A 15,609-nucleotide genomic window follows, 5' to 3' on the forward strand; every position below is an offset into this window, starting at 1 on the left:
ATCATGATTCATGAAAGAAAGCAGTCTGACCTTATTAAAAATTTAAAAATCCGCTCTGCCAAAGGCACTGTTAAGAAAACCAAAAGACAAGCCACAGAGAGGAAGAAAATATTTGCGAAATATTTTCACATGTCTGATAAAGGACTTACATCCAAACTATGCAAAGATCTCCTAAAACTCAACAATAAGAAAACAAACAACCCAATCAAAAAATGAGCAAGAAATCTGAACAGACACCTCACCAAAGACGGTATACGAACGGCAAATAAGCACATGTAACGATGCTCAACGTCAGTTGTCCTGAGGCGATGCAAATGAGAACAAGGATGAGATACCCCTACACAGCTGTTACAACGGCTAAAACCCAGAGAAACTAACCATCCCAATTACTGGTGAGGATGTGGAACAGCAAGGACGCTCATTAATCCCCGGTGAGAATGCAAAATGGTGCAGCCATTCGGAAGAGTTAGGCAGTTTCTTACAAGCCTAACAATCGCATTCCTGGGTGCGTAGTCACAAGATTTGAAAACGTATATCCACACAAAAACCTGCATGTGAATATTTACAGCAGCTTTAAAGTGAAAATCAGAAGCACTCAACTTGTCCTTCAATAGATAAATGGATAAACAAATTTTGGTATGATTCTCCAGTGACAAAAATGTGAAATATTCTTCAGTGAGGAAACGAAATGAGCTATCAAGCCATAATAAAATATACACGAATGTATATTAAATGCATTCTGTTAAGTGAAAAAGTCAGTCCGAAAAGGCTACATACTATACGATCTCAATTATAACATTCTGAAAAAGACAAAACAATTCTAAAAAGAGCAGTTGTTGGCAGAGATTGGGGTGGGGTGGGGTTGGGTAAGAGGGTTGATAGGTGAAGTAGAGAGGATTTTTAGGGCAGTGAAGCTATTCTATATAAAATTATAATGGTGGATATATAATACCCTTGTCAAAACCCATTGAACTTTACAGCACAAAGAATGAACCTCAACTGATGCAAATTTCTTAAAAAATCACTTAGGAGATCCTACAGATCCTAGCATGGAATGCAGAATGTGACAAAAGAATCTAATTGTGTTACAAATGTGTGAAACAATTACAGTGAAAGGAGTAGGGGGAGAGGTGTTGAGTAAGTAACTTTAGAAATGAGTGAAAACCATAAGACTACAGGCAAAAGAAACTGCACATAAATACTGTGGTCTAGTTAATAAAGTTGGTTCCCATGTGAATACCAGTTAACAATTCTAATTCTGCTATACATGTATGCTAGAACTGAACCATTATGCCCTTGCTCTGTCAGCTGAAAGGGCCTAAAAGCAAGGACACCCCAGTAACAATGAGCATACCTAACACCCAGATCTTGCTTCCTAATACCATTCTCTAATAAAAGGACCAGGATTCCTTGGAGAAATGGCTGACTAGGACCAAGACCATGAAGATAACCCTACACCATCTTGCAGTACCAGAAAGTAAGGAAGTACTCAAACAAACAGAACCACTTACAATTAGGGGGTAATGTCAAAAGGCAAGGACACAGAGCCAACTGAAAGAGCTCCCAATAGTGAAAGCTGGAAAAATTTGTGCAAGAAAATAAATAAAGCAGTATTGGATTATAACCCAAAGTACAAAAAAGTATATTCATAGGTATATTCATATACTCAAAGTGTATTCATATGTTCACAATGATAAATAAATAAATAAAAATAAAGCCAGCTAGATAGATAGATGGATGGATGAAGAGGAAACAAATCTCTCATGCAGAAGAATCTCAAATAATCCATATAGACTCTCCATTCTCAAGGATGTGGACTTCCCTCTCCATAAGTCTGGGCTATGCATAGTGACTTCCTTCCAAAGAGGACAGGATGGCGAGAGGGAGAGAAAAGAGTCACTTTACAGGGGAGACACCTGACAACTACTACTTCATCCAGGAGGTCAAGGTCAACATCAACGGTGATAAGTCACGTGTATCGTTTGCATCCTTGATACGATGGGATCAGAATGCATTTTACCTCCATGGTCTTCCTTTCGACAACCCATAATCCCAGTCTAATCATGAGAAAACATCATACAAATTCCTAGTTAAGGGATATTCTATAAAATGCCTGATCAGTACTCCTCAAAACTGTCAAAGTCATCAAAAACAAGGAAAGTGTGGGGCTTCCCTGGTGTCGCAGTGGTTGAGAGTCTGCCTGCCGATGCTGGGGACGCAGGTTCGTGCCCCGGTCCGGGAGGATCCCACATGCTGCGGAGCGGCTGGGCCCGTGAGCCATGGCCGCTGAGCCTGCGCGTCCGGAGCCTGTGCTCCGCAACAGGAGAGGCCACAGCAGTGAGAGGCCGCGTACCGAAAAAAAAAAACAAAAAAAAAAACAAGAAAAGTGTGAGAAAATGTCATAGCCAAGAAAGACCTAAGGAGACAGGATGACTAAATGTAATGTGGTCTCATGGATGGGATCCTGAAACAGAGAAAGGATACTGGGTAAAAACTAAGGAAGTCCGAATAAAGTATATTACTTAATTAACAACATATAAATATTGGTTTATTAATTTTAACAAAGACACCATACTAATACAAGATGTTAATAATAGAGAAACTGGGTACAGGGTATATAGAAAACTCTGTATTGTACTCTCCTGGAAACTCATCTGTAAACCTAATACTTTTTTAAATGTATATTTAAGAAGGAAGAAAAAAACTGCAAAGATAAGCCCTGAAACTTTATCAGTGACTGTGCTTTAGTTATGGAATGACAAATGGCTTTCTTTTTGGTTATCTGTATTTTAAAAATAATACTATTGGATTTTGATTTTTAGCTCTTGAAGGCTTGACATTAGCCTAATAGGTTTAACATCTGGTCTCTTACTTCTTCAGATACAGTTTGGGCGCTTGTTAAGCAAGTGACACCTGTTACTACCTCCAGGGAAGGAGTCCCAGAATGTCAACCCACTGCATGGTTTGCAGGTTGCATGGTTTGCAGGTTGCATGGGCTGCAGGTTGCATGGTTGTATGGGTTGCATGGTTTGCAAGTTGCATGGTTATATGTGTTGCATGGTTTGCAGGTCGCATGGTTGCATGGGTTGCATGGGTTGCAGGTTGCATGGTTGCATGGGTTGCTGAGAAAAACATGACTCCCACAGACACTGGATGGAACAACACTCAGAGAACAGACAGAGCAAGATCAGCCTTGATAGCAAGTGTGGGTGCCCCATGGCCAGCGCACCTTGACCCACAGCTGACACAGGTCTGCACACACCCCTTCTGTGATAGAGGCAAAGGACCCCCTTCTCTCCCCACCAGGAACAAACACAGCAGTGGGGTTGTCCAGGTGCCATATGCACACACTTGAAGCAGAACAAAGAAATACACATCAAACCTAGAACAGGAAAAGAGATTCACAAATAAGGCAGTATGCTCAGCACAGGTGGTGAGGGCTCCAGGTAAGGAAACGTTCCAGGCCCGAGGCACGCTCTTATGCATCCCTGCGAGGTCAGCAGGCTGTGCGTGACTGCCCTTCCCCAAACCCCTCATTCATAGCAATATACCCCGGACAGTGTAACTTCCTTTAGAAAAATGAAATAAACGAAACATAATGATCTCATAATGAGTGATAGAGGTAAGCCATTTTAAACATCAGGGGAATGCCGTGAGCCATTATTTTTAGAGAAACAATTATTTCTGCAAATTAAATTTTAGGAATCATGCCAGAAAGATAGCTGCAAAACTAATAACGCCTAGTAGAAGTAAAATCTCAAGCTCTTCAGAAAGACAATCCTCTACCTATGTTACAGAAGCCAGAGGGAGACCAACAGAGCAGAATTTCTTTCACAGAGGATGGCAGTGTGTCAGAGGGGATATGAGTAGACATCCGTCTTACCCTTGGTTGATAAAGGAATCCCTCTAAACTTGCCCTTCACATCTGCCTGAAGTGCCAGACCCCGGTGACAGCAAGTTTATTTGCCATCAACGTGGCTGGGTTTATTTCCAGATAGATTCCAAAGTCAAGTTACATAAATTAAGACTAAATTACTCTATGATGATTTGTTTGCTGTTTGTAAACAATCAGTCAGTGAAGAATAATTGTGAATTGAGGAGATGAGTATTACTTATAAAATGTCTACTATCTGTTTGTTAAACTCTAGAAAGGCTCTATAGAGGCACAGAAGTTCAGAACATACATTCATATTCTACCCTGAGCAATTATTCAACTTTTCAGTGCCTCAGTTTCTTCATCTGTAAAATGGAGATATTTGTAGTCCCTATCTCTAGCTGCTGCAAGGGTTCCATTGAATTAATGCGTGCTAAGTGCTTAGAATGGTATCTGGCATGTAGCTAGTTCTATATAAATGTTAGCTGTTAATTTAAGTACAGGCACTCAGTGGCTTTTGACCGTCTCCCTTTTACTCTTTCACGTTCCACTCAGATCTCCAAACCCAACATCATTTTGCCCGCATCCCTTGTCACTCGCTTCTCCGTGGCCCAGCCATCTTCTGAGTTACATGTGAACAAAGCCTATTGATCCTTTCCTTTGTCACTCCTTTTGCTGTGGGAATTACTACATCCTTTAAGTCTCCCTTTGGTTATGGTTCTTGCATTTTTTTCCCCATTGCCATCACTAACACTGAAATCAATAGTCTATTAACCTGTTATTCTACTTCCCTCATCCACCCCAATCACTCATACCTCGATGCCAGGTTAAATTTTCTTTTTACCTTAATAACAACTTCGTTGAGATATAATTCACATTTCTTAAAGCTCACACTGTTGAAGTGTATTTCTCAATGGTTTTTAGTATATTCACAGACTTATGCAACTATCACCATTATCTAATTACAAAATGTTTTCATCAGCCCCCCCCAAACCCCATACCCATTAGCACTCACTCCTATTTTCCCCCAGTACAGCCACAGACAACTCCTAATCTGCTTTCTATCTCTATACACTTGCCTACTCACACATCCTCACCAACACTTATTACCCACCTTTTTAATTACAGCCATTCTATATGTATGGAGTGTTACAGTTTTGCTTAATATTTCCCTAATGCCTAATTTCATGTGCTTTATTGACCACTTGTATATATTCCTTGTATGTAGTCTTTAGAGAAATGTCTATTCAATTTTTTGAAACTGGGTTATTTGACTTTTTATTGTTGAGTTGTAGGAGTTCATTACATATTCAGGATACAAGTCTCTTATCAGATAAATGTTTCACAAATATTTTCTCCCATTCTCTGGATTGTGTTTTCAAGTTCTTGATGCTGTCCTTTGAAACACAAAGGGTTTTCATTTTGATGCACTCCAATGTATCTGATTTTTCTTTTGTTGCTTATGCTTTTGGTGTCATATCTAAGAAACCACTGACTACCTAAGGTCATGAAGACTTACTCCTATGTTTTCTTCTTAGAGTTTTATAGCTTTACCTCTTACATTTGGGTCTATGGTCTGTTTTGAGTTAATTTTTGTGTAAGAAGTTAACACTCTAGCTTCATTCTTTTGCATGTAGATAGCCAGCTGTCCCAGCATCATTTGTTGAAAATACTATTCTTTCCCCATTTTGAGTTGTCTTGGTACCTTTGTTGAAAATCTGTTGACAATAAAGTTAAAGGTTTATCTCTGGACTTTCAACTGTATTCCATTGACCTGTTTCTCTTCATGCCAGTACCACACAGTCTTGATTACTGCAGCTGTGTGGTAAGTTTTGGAATCAGGAAGTATGAGTGAGTTCTCCAATTTTGTTCTTCTTTTTCAAGATTACTTTGGCTATTCTGGGTCCTTTGCCTTTCCATATGAATTTTAGGATCAGCTTGTCAATTTCCTTTTTTTTTTTTTTTTTTTTTCTTTTTTGGCCATGCCGGGAGGCTTGCGGGATCTTAGTTCCCTGGCCAGGGATTGAACCTGGGCCCTCGGCAATGAGAGCACAGAGTCCTAACCATTGGATCGCCAGGGAATTCCCAACTTGTCAATTTATGCAAAAAAAAAAAAAAAAAGGCTAGGATTTTGACAGATTGTATTGAATCTGCATGTCAGTTTTGAGAGTATTGCCATCTTAACACTGCATTTTCCAATTCATGAACATGGAATGTCTTTCCATTTGTTAGGTTTCTTTAATTTCCTCCAATAATGTTTTATAATTTTCAGAGTACAACTTTTACACTTCTTATGTTAAATTTATTCCTAAGTATTTTATTCTTTTTGATGCTATTACAAATGGAATTTTCTTAATTTCATTTTTGAATTGTCTCATTGCTAGAGTACAGAAATACAATTAAATTTTCTGTATTGATCTTGTATCCTGAAACCTTCCTGAACTCATTTATTATTTCTAACAGTTTTAGGATTCTTTAGGAAAAAGGGCTACATACAAAAAAATCACGTTATCTTCAAATAAAGATAGCTTTACTTCTTCTTTTCCAAGGAATACCTTTTATTTTTTTTCTCACCTAAGTGTCCTCTTCAGACCCCCAGTACAATGTTGAATAGAAGTGGTAAGCACAGACATGCCTATTTTGTTCCTGATTTTAGGCAGGAAGTCTCCAGACTTTCACCATTTAGTATAATGTTTGCTGTGGGTTTTTTATAGACGGGCTTTCATAGATGGATGTATTTTATACTTGGGAAGAGTGTGAATTTGGTGAGGAGGTAAGAAGGTAGACTATGGTAGGCAGGACTTTTCTGCTCTCATCTCCAGAACCTATTAATATGATGACGTTTCATTCCTGTGATTATGTTATGTTCTTCGGCATAATCTAGGCAGGCCTGAACTCATCACAAGCCCTTAAAATCACGGAGCTTTCTCCAGCCAAAAGCGTAAGAGGAAGGCACAGAAATTTAAAACATGGGAAGAACTCAGTGTGCCATTGCTAGATTAAAGATGGAAATGGCCTCATGAGAAGGAATGCAAGCAGCATTTAGGAACAGAGAGCAACCCCTTGCTGACAGCCAGCAAGGAAACAGGGAACCTCTGATCTACAGCCTCAAGGAACCCGATTCTGCCAACAATATGAATGAGTTTGGAAGCAGATTATCTCCCAGAGCCTCCAGATAAGAGCCCAGCCCAGCCCAGCCGACACCCTGACTTCAGCCTTGTGAGATCTTATACATAGGATGTAGTTGAACCCACCTAGACTTCTGATCCATAGAACTGTGTGCTCACGAGTGTGTGCTGCTTTTTTTTTTTTTTTTTTTTTTGCGGTACGCGGGCCTCTCACTGTTGTGGCCTCTCCCGTTGTGGAGCAACAGGCTCTGGACGCGCAGGCTCAGCGGCCATGGCTCACGGGCCCAGCCGCTCCGCGGCATGTGGGATCTTCCCGGACCGGGGCACGAACCTGTGTCCCCTGCATCGGCAGGCGGACTCTCAACCACTGCGCCACCAGGGAAGCCCTGTGTGCTGCTTTAAGCTTTGAAATTTGCAGTCATTTGTTATGCAGCAATAGAAAACTAAGACAAGGACTGATAAGATTCATTCACTGCAGCAGAGGAGGTCAGGGTGTAGGCAGTGTGCTAGGCAGTGCCGCGGATCCGTCTCTTGCTTCAATAGTGTTTGGGTGGGACAGACCCAGAGGGACATCCCCTGCTCCAGCCTCCGATCACCCTCCAACCTTTTTTCCAGTCGCAACCTTCAGAATCAGCCACTCAGCTACCCTTGGTCACCGGGACCAGCCAACACCACTTTTTGAGCTTAACTGCTTTCTACCGATCAACCACGAGTTTCCAGATTCGTCAGAATTATCCCACTGAGGTGGAGGCCACTGTCAACCCCCTGGCCGACACGCATCTGCGGGCCTCCTACACCTCCCTCTCTCTGAGCTTCTATTTCGACTGTGACAACGTGGCCCTGGAGGGCATGGGCCACTTCTTCCGTGAATTGGCCAAGGAGAAGTGCGACGGAGCCAAGCATCTCCTGAAAACACAAAACCAGCGTGGCGGCCGTGCCCTCTTCCAGAACGTGCGGAAGCCATCTCCAGATGAGTGGAGTAAAACCCAGGATGCTATGGAAGCTGCCGTGCTCGTGGAGGAGAACGTGAACCAGGTGCGTGCCCTGGGTTCTGCCCGCGCAGACCCCGCCTCTGTGACTTCCTGGAGAGCCTTGTCCTAGATGAGCAGGTGAAACTCATCAAGAAGATGGGTGACCACCTGACCAACCTCCAAAGGCCGGCTGGTCCCCAGGTTGGGCTGGGTGGGTCTCTCTTGGAAAGGCTCACCCTCCAGCACGAGTAGGTGCCCCTGGAGCCCAGCGGCCTTTGAGGAGCCCCTCTGGCGTCGGGGTTTCTGTCTGAAGCCCCTCCCTGCATCCACTAGGCAGCTTTTTAACCGCCCTGGAGCTCTCTCCCAAGCCTTGGACCAAATGGAAACCATAAAGCTTTTTACAGAAAAAAAAAAAAAAAAAAGAGCGGGGTATAGTAAGTAATGCATTACGCTTGGAATACATTGGAGACACTTGGAAAAGCAAGCATTGCCGGCCAGGCGATTTCTCAGCCATGTGAAATCCTTCCTTTATTTGGAAAGTCTTGGACTTGGAACTGTCACTGGTGTTCCTATAGTCTGGCACCTCAAAAGCATGACCATTTAATTTTATTCTCCACAGATAATTTACAAACATTCAACAAGGGAAGGAAATGGAAGCAGGAAAATTTTTATAACTGGCTTCTTTGGTCAGAGGAATTGTGCTTGCTTACTACTTTGTAATTTGCCCACTAGAGACTAAAGGAAAACTCATTTGGATGTGTACCAAATAAGAAGCAGAAGGTTGCAACTGGATATTATAACTGTCCATTACTTATCTTACTAAAGAGGGATTCAATTTTTCTCAACCATCAAAAGTGGAAACAACACAAGTGTCCATCAACAGATGAATGGATAAACAAAACGTGCTGTATACATACAGTACAATATCATTCAGCTTTAAAAAGGAAATAAATTCTGATATGCTAAAACACGGATGACATTATGCTCAAAGACATCATGCTAAGTGAAACAGACCAGTCACAAGAGGACAAATATTGTATGATTCCACTTATACAAGATATCTAGAGTAGTCAAATTCACAGAGACAGAAAGTAGAATGGTGTTGTCCAGGGGCTGGGAAGGGAGGAATGGGGAGTTGGTGTTTAATGAGTTCAGAGTTGCAGTTTTGGGAGATGAAGTTCTGGAGATGGTTGGTGGTAATGGTTGTGCAACAATATGAATGTACTTAATGCCAATGAATACAGTTAAAAGTAATTAAAAGGTTAAATTTTATGCTATGTATATTTTACTGCCATTTTTTTTTTTTAAAAAAGGGATTACATCAGCTTCCCTTCTTCAGAAATCATCATTCAGTTGTGTTAAAGGAATTTCACTGTGGGTGACTTTCTATAATAAAACTCCTTCTATTCTCATCTACTTATTTGTGTGAAAAATTTTCTCAGGATTTACATCTTATATAACACAAAATAGGAATACAATTACTGCTAAATCTTGTGTCTTTCTACCAACTCTTGGATACATAAATTCATTGAAACCAAGCAGTACTGTCCCAATAAGTGATGCATTTGCAATAAAATTTTACTTTGTATGTTTAGTTATATTGGTCAAAATGTGGAATACGTATGTTGTTTTGACCAATTGTGCACTAATAGTAAGTGTAATAGTAACTAAATTTTAAATTTTAATAAAATAGACATATCAGGGGCTTCTCTGGTGGTGCAGTGGTTGAGAGTCCGCCTGCCGATGCAGGGGACACGGGTTCGTGCCCCGGTCTGGGAAGATGCCACATGCCGCGGAGCGGCTAGGCCCGTGAGCCATGGCCACTGAGCCTGCGCGTCTAGAGCCTGTGCTGCGCAACGGTAAAGGCCACAACAGTGAGAGGGCCGCGTACTGCAAAAAAAAAAAAAAAAAAAAAAATAGACGTATCATAGGAAATAAAAATTAATATTAATCTATACCCATGATTATGGAAAGAGTTGTGACAGATCAGTAAAAAACTTTCTACCAGGAAGTATAGTTGTCCCTCCGTATCTGAGGGTGATTGGTTCCAGGTGCCTCCATGGATACCAAAATCCTCAGGTGCTCAAGTCCCTTGGTAGTACAAAGAAAAGAGCTGGCCCTCCATATCTGTGGGTTTCCCATCCACGGACTAAAACCACTTTTGATTCATGGTTGGTTGAATCTGAGGATGCAGGAAACTGTGGATACAGAGGGCCAACTATATATTATTATAACTTTTGAAGGAAGAGGGAAATGCACAGATACGGATAACAGACTTGTCATTGCCAACGAGGAGGGGTGTGGGGGAGGGAAGGCCTGGGAGTTTGGGGTTAGCAGAGACAAACTATCACATTTGGGATGGATAAACAACAAGGTCCTACTGTGTAGCACAGGGAACTATATTCAATATCCTGTGACAAGCCATATGGAAAAGAATATGAAAAATAATATATATATATGTATAACTGAGTCACTTTACTGTACAGAAGAAATTAACACAACATTGCAAATTAACCGTACTTCAATAAAATTTTAAAAAATGTATCAGAAAGAGGGAAATGGAAATCTAGCCTAAATTGAAAACTAGAGCAATGCAAAATTTCTGCTTATTAATGACAATTTTGTTCTTTTAAATAGGTGATGGTATATCTCAAATGCTATCGTACTTTGATTCCATACTAGATACATTTAAAACTAATGTAAACAATTTTATTTTAAAATCAAACTGGAAGTTATGCACTCTTTCTGATAACTGTACTTTCTTCTGAAAATTTATACTGTTTATTTCTATTCTTCTAGGGGTTTTCCTGGAAATTTTATGGTGAGTACCTAGCACAGTGCAGACCATGGTTAACATATTGACCTTAACCCAGATGATACAAAGATTTAAAAACACTTTAATTTTAACCACCCCTCCCAATTTACATAATACTAATTGTCAAGTATTTTAATTCTGCCCTTTGTTTAATTCTCACAAATTAGATATGATTTTATACAGATCATGTTTGTTTAGACTTATTTACAGGTTTATCAGTTTCTTTGTTCGCCACTCCTTGCATGCCTTTTAGAATAATCTTTCTTCTTCCTTAAATGCTTCCTTCAGAAGTTCTCAAGTATAGATCTGTTCATAAATTCTCTCCATTTTTGGTTATGAAATGTCTTTATTTTGCCTTTCTTCTTAAAAGGTAGTTTTGGTGGATACAGAGAGGTTTTTTTTTTTTTTCCCAGCACTTTGAAGATATTATTCCACTTTCTTCTGCTTCTATTGTTGCTATTGAAATCACTGTAGATGTCAAATGTCTAATTGTCTTTTCTCTCTAGGATTTATTTTTGGGTTTTGGTGTTCTAGTTTGATTATAATCTTTCTAGGTGTAAAATTTCTTCTGATTTATTCTTCTTGGTATGAATAAGTGAATTCATGTCATCCATCAATTCGTTATCTCTTTGAATATTGCTTCTTCTCCATTCTCTTTATATTCTCTCTCTGGGATTCAAATTATAAATTTGTTCACCCAGTTTCTCAAACCTTTGGGTACATATGAACCACATGGGGAGTTTATTGACCAATGCAGATTTGGATTCAAGAGGTCATCAGAGAGGCTGAGTCTGAATTTGTTTTGTTTTGTTTTGTTTTTTTGTTTTTGTTTTTTTTTGCGGTACACGGGCCTCTCACTGTTGTGGCCTCTCCCGCTGTGGAGCACAGGCTCCGGACGCGCAGGCTCAGCGGCCATGGCTCACGGGCCCAGCCACTCCGCGGCATGTGGGATCTTCCTGGACCTGGGCACGAACCCGCGTCCCCTGCATCGGCAGGCGGACCCTCAACCACTGCGCCACCAGGGAAGCCCTGAGTCTGAATTTCTAACAATCTCCTAAGCAGGGCTCTTGCTACTGTTCCATGTATTATACTTCAAGTAACATGATGTTAGACCTCCTCTTTCTATCCTCCACATCTCTTAACATTTCTTTCCTATTTTATACCTCCTTATTTCTCTGTGTTGTATCCCAGTTAATTTCTTCAGGTCTGTCTCTCAGTTAACTCATTTCTCTTATCTTATATCTAATTTGCTCTTTAACCAATCTGTTCATTTTTCAACAACTACATTTTGCATTTCTAAAAATTGTATTGTTCATTCATACTGTTTTATATATGCCCAGACACTTTAAAGAGTGCCTTGTAGTTTGCACATTTTGGTTATTCCATCTTCTATTTTTTCTTAACTTTATAAAATATCATTTGATGTTCTACATCTTATGGAAGTCTATTTTATGATTCCCATGTTCAGAGTCTTGAGGGTCTCATATGTCATAGGTTACCTAGACTAACTCTCACTCATGTAGTTTAGTTCCTTTGCATGTTTAGTAATCTTTGATGGTAGGCTTATATTTGGTTGATTTTAATGAGTGGAAACCTAAAAGCCTAAAATGAAGATATTTAGCAAGGATTTGGTTTCCTTCAGCCTTGAGCTAGGACAGGCTACCAACCTGTGGCCACTCAGACCACCTTCAAGTTTCCTAGGCTTATTCTGGACACTCAGATTTAGCAACTTCTCACCCCTACCCTGTCACCAGGCCAAGGCACAGTTTCTTGGAAGCAGTGACAATTCGGTTCCTGACTTTGGAGAAATCCCTACTTTCCCTGTGTGTTTGCTGACTCCTCACAGATTTTTTTTTTTTTCTTTTTCTTAACCCTAGATCTTTTGAGATTACCCTGAATTCCTTCAAGCCCCAAAATACCAAAAATTATGTCTCATGAATTATCTAGGCTTTTTCCCCAATGAGAAGACCCCCTCCACAATACACACAGATATAAATATTCAATATGTTATACTCCCAGAACTATAAGTTATGAAGAGAATTTTAGGGGCTTCCCTGGTGGCGCAGTGGTTGAGAGTCCGCCTGCCGATGCAGGGGACGCGGGTTCGTGCCCCAGTCTGGGAGGATCCCACGTGCCACGAAGCGGCTGGGCCCGTGAGCCATGGCTGCTGAGCCTGCGTGTCCGGAGCCTGTGCTCCACAATGGGAGAGGCCACAACAGTGAGAGGCCCATGTATGGCAAAAAAAAAAAAAAAAAGAATTTTCACCCAAGACTCCCTCACAGTTGGGTATGTGTGACCCACAACTCATTATATGGTTATTTCCCCAGGTCCTGAACATAATGTTTGAATACATTTCAGTAGCTGGAAAAATAATCACAGTAGATTTCCAACTCATACAGTAAGTAAATCACAGTAGATTTCCAACTCATAGAGTAAGAAAATAGGTCCACCCGGAGCCTGTGTATCTCTCTTTTTGTACAGAATAGTAAATCAAGAGCAATACTACACCCCTAGGAGCATAGAGATTATTGCTACCATTGAAGGCTAGAAAATGCAGGGTGGTAATTCTAACATGCCCAGTTTAATTCTCTAGTTTAGTTAATGCAAAATATCATTGATTCTGAGAAAGTAATAGTGAATTTTCATAACTTGAGCTAGTTGATGATGCCAACAAATGTTGCTATTCCAGATGTACTCTTTTTCTTTTTTTTCTTTTCTTTTATTTTTGGCTGCGTTGGGTCTTTGTTGCTGCGCGCAGGCTTTTCTCTAGTTGTGGCGAGCCGGGGCTGCTCTTCCTTGTGGTGCACGGGCTTCTCATTGTGGTGGCTTCTCTTGTTGCAGAGCACAGGCTCTAGGCACATGGGCTCAGCAGTTGTGGCTAGTGGGCTCTAGAGCGCAGGCTCAGTAGTTGTGGCGCACGGGCTTAGTTGCTCCGCGGCATGTGAGATCTTCCCGGACCAGGGCTCGAACCCGTGTCCCCTGCATTCGCAGGTGGATTCTTAACCACTCTGCCACCAGGGAAGCCCCAGATGTACTCTTTTTAATGGACTAAATTAGTATAGCCAGTGACATCTGGTAAGCAGCTACTGATCCAGTGATTTTCTTTTCAAATCTCCATAAGCAGCAAAAAACACCAGAAACCATTAGATTCCCCTGAAATAGAGAGTAGTACATCTTTGTTATCCTGCCTCAGGAAACATCAACTCCCCAGTCCTGTGCCACAATTTAGTTCCCAAGGATCCTGACTGTTTCCCAGTCTACAACATGTCTCACTGGTCCACCATATTGATGACAACAATAATATAACCTGAAGAGCAGGAAGTAGCAAGTTGCCTGGAGGCTCAAGTTAGACACAGGCTTATCAGAAGACAGTAGGTAGGTGTCACAAAGTTAGAGGGAGCTGATAGATCAGTGAAATTTTTGGCAGATGAGCAACCTGGTACAAGGCAGGATATCCCCTTCAAAACTAAAAATAAGTTGTAGTTTCACGTACATACAAGTCTTGGTCGGATCCTTGCATCTTGGAAGCTATATATACTATATTTACAATTTCTTAGAAGAGACAGGATCAGAGGACTGACGACAAGCAGAATATCTGTATCTCATATTGATGCTGATTATAATGCCTTTACTGCAGAGAAGCTGCTTGGTAATTAGGTGGCGCTCAACTAGCCTGTGGTACCAGTTAGCCTCTTTCTCCAGCCTGCCAATCCTGCTCACTGGGCTTCTGCACAGTCATCCACATTGGCAGGGACAGAGGTAATACACAGACTCATCAAGAAGGACCTATTCTCATTATGACTGTCTGGCTATTGTCCCAGTCAGTCAGCAAATCTGCCAACTACAGCCCATACCCTCCAATATGGTAGAACACTTAATTGAACCACGAAGCCATCTTGTGGCAGATTAATTAAGCTGAATCCTGCTACATCCCCTGGAACAAACACTTATTCTGAGTTTGGATATGCCTTTCATGTTGGACAGTCTTTTCAATACCATGGACTTACTAGATGGGTTTTTCATCCTAACGGAATGTCACACAACATTGCTTCTGGCCAAAAAAAGTCCTTTTATTGTAAAAAGAAATAAGTCAATGCAATAAAAATTCACTGATCACATCTGTTTCCCCATCCCCGAGATGTAGCTGGAATTGCTTACTAAATACCCAGTTATCATGTCAACCGGTACCTAACATTTTTCAAGCTTGAAATGCTGTCCTACAGGATATGGTAAATGCTCTGAAGAGGACTGGCTAGAAGACGTGAGTCCCAGCACCAGAGGGGAATGAGATGGGCACATATTTTAGTTACACCCAATGACTCATTCACAAAATATTTGTTCCCAATCTCCATGACTTTTTACTCTGCTGACTTAGAGTTTTCAATATCCAAATGAGAAATGATTCTATCAAAGGATTTAACAATAGTCTCCCTAAATTAGAGGTGGCAACTATCACCTGTTCATTTACTCCTCCTGGGGACGCTAGATAAAGCAGCAAAAAAGTGATGCTAGGTCCTGGCTCCCTTGGGGAAATAGAGTGACTGCTGCAAAACAGGGGCATGAAGGAGTATGGCTGGAACCCAACTGATCCTAAGGTGCCTCTGTTAAGTCAAGAGGTAAAGATTAATGGAAGAGTCCTGCAGTTCAAGACAGATTGGACATCAAGAGCCCAGATGCTCAGGAATGAAGGTTTCAGTAAGAAACCCAACAATCGGAGGTGCCGGCTGAAGGCAACATCAACCATGGCTCATGCCAGCTGCGTAATTTCTTCTTGCTGTGTTATGTACACATTAATATACCTACATAAATGCCCTTCTCTTT

General features: G+C 41.0%; 1 pseudogene; it reads left to right on the forward strand.

Annotated features, from left to right (window-relative positions):
* The first annotated feature begins 1,873 nt into the window (after positions 1-1,873).
* On the forward strand, positions 1,874-8,225 carry LOC114896291 (annotated as a pseudogene).
* The last annotated feature ends 7,384 nt before the right edge of the window (positions 8,226-15,609 follow it).

Source organism: Monodon monoceros, unplaced genomic scaffold (assembly GCF_005190385.1).
Source record: "Monodon monoceros isolate NGI ecotype Baffin Bay Population unplaced genomic scaffold, NGI_Narwhal_1 Super_Scaffold_15, whole genome shotgun sequence".
Lineage (NCBI taxonomy): Eukaryota > Metazoa > Chordata > Mammalia > Artiodactyla > Monodontidae > Monodon > Monodon monoceros.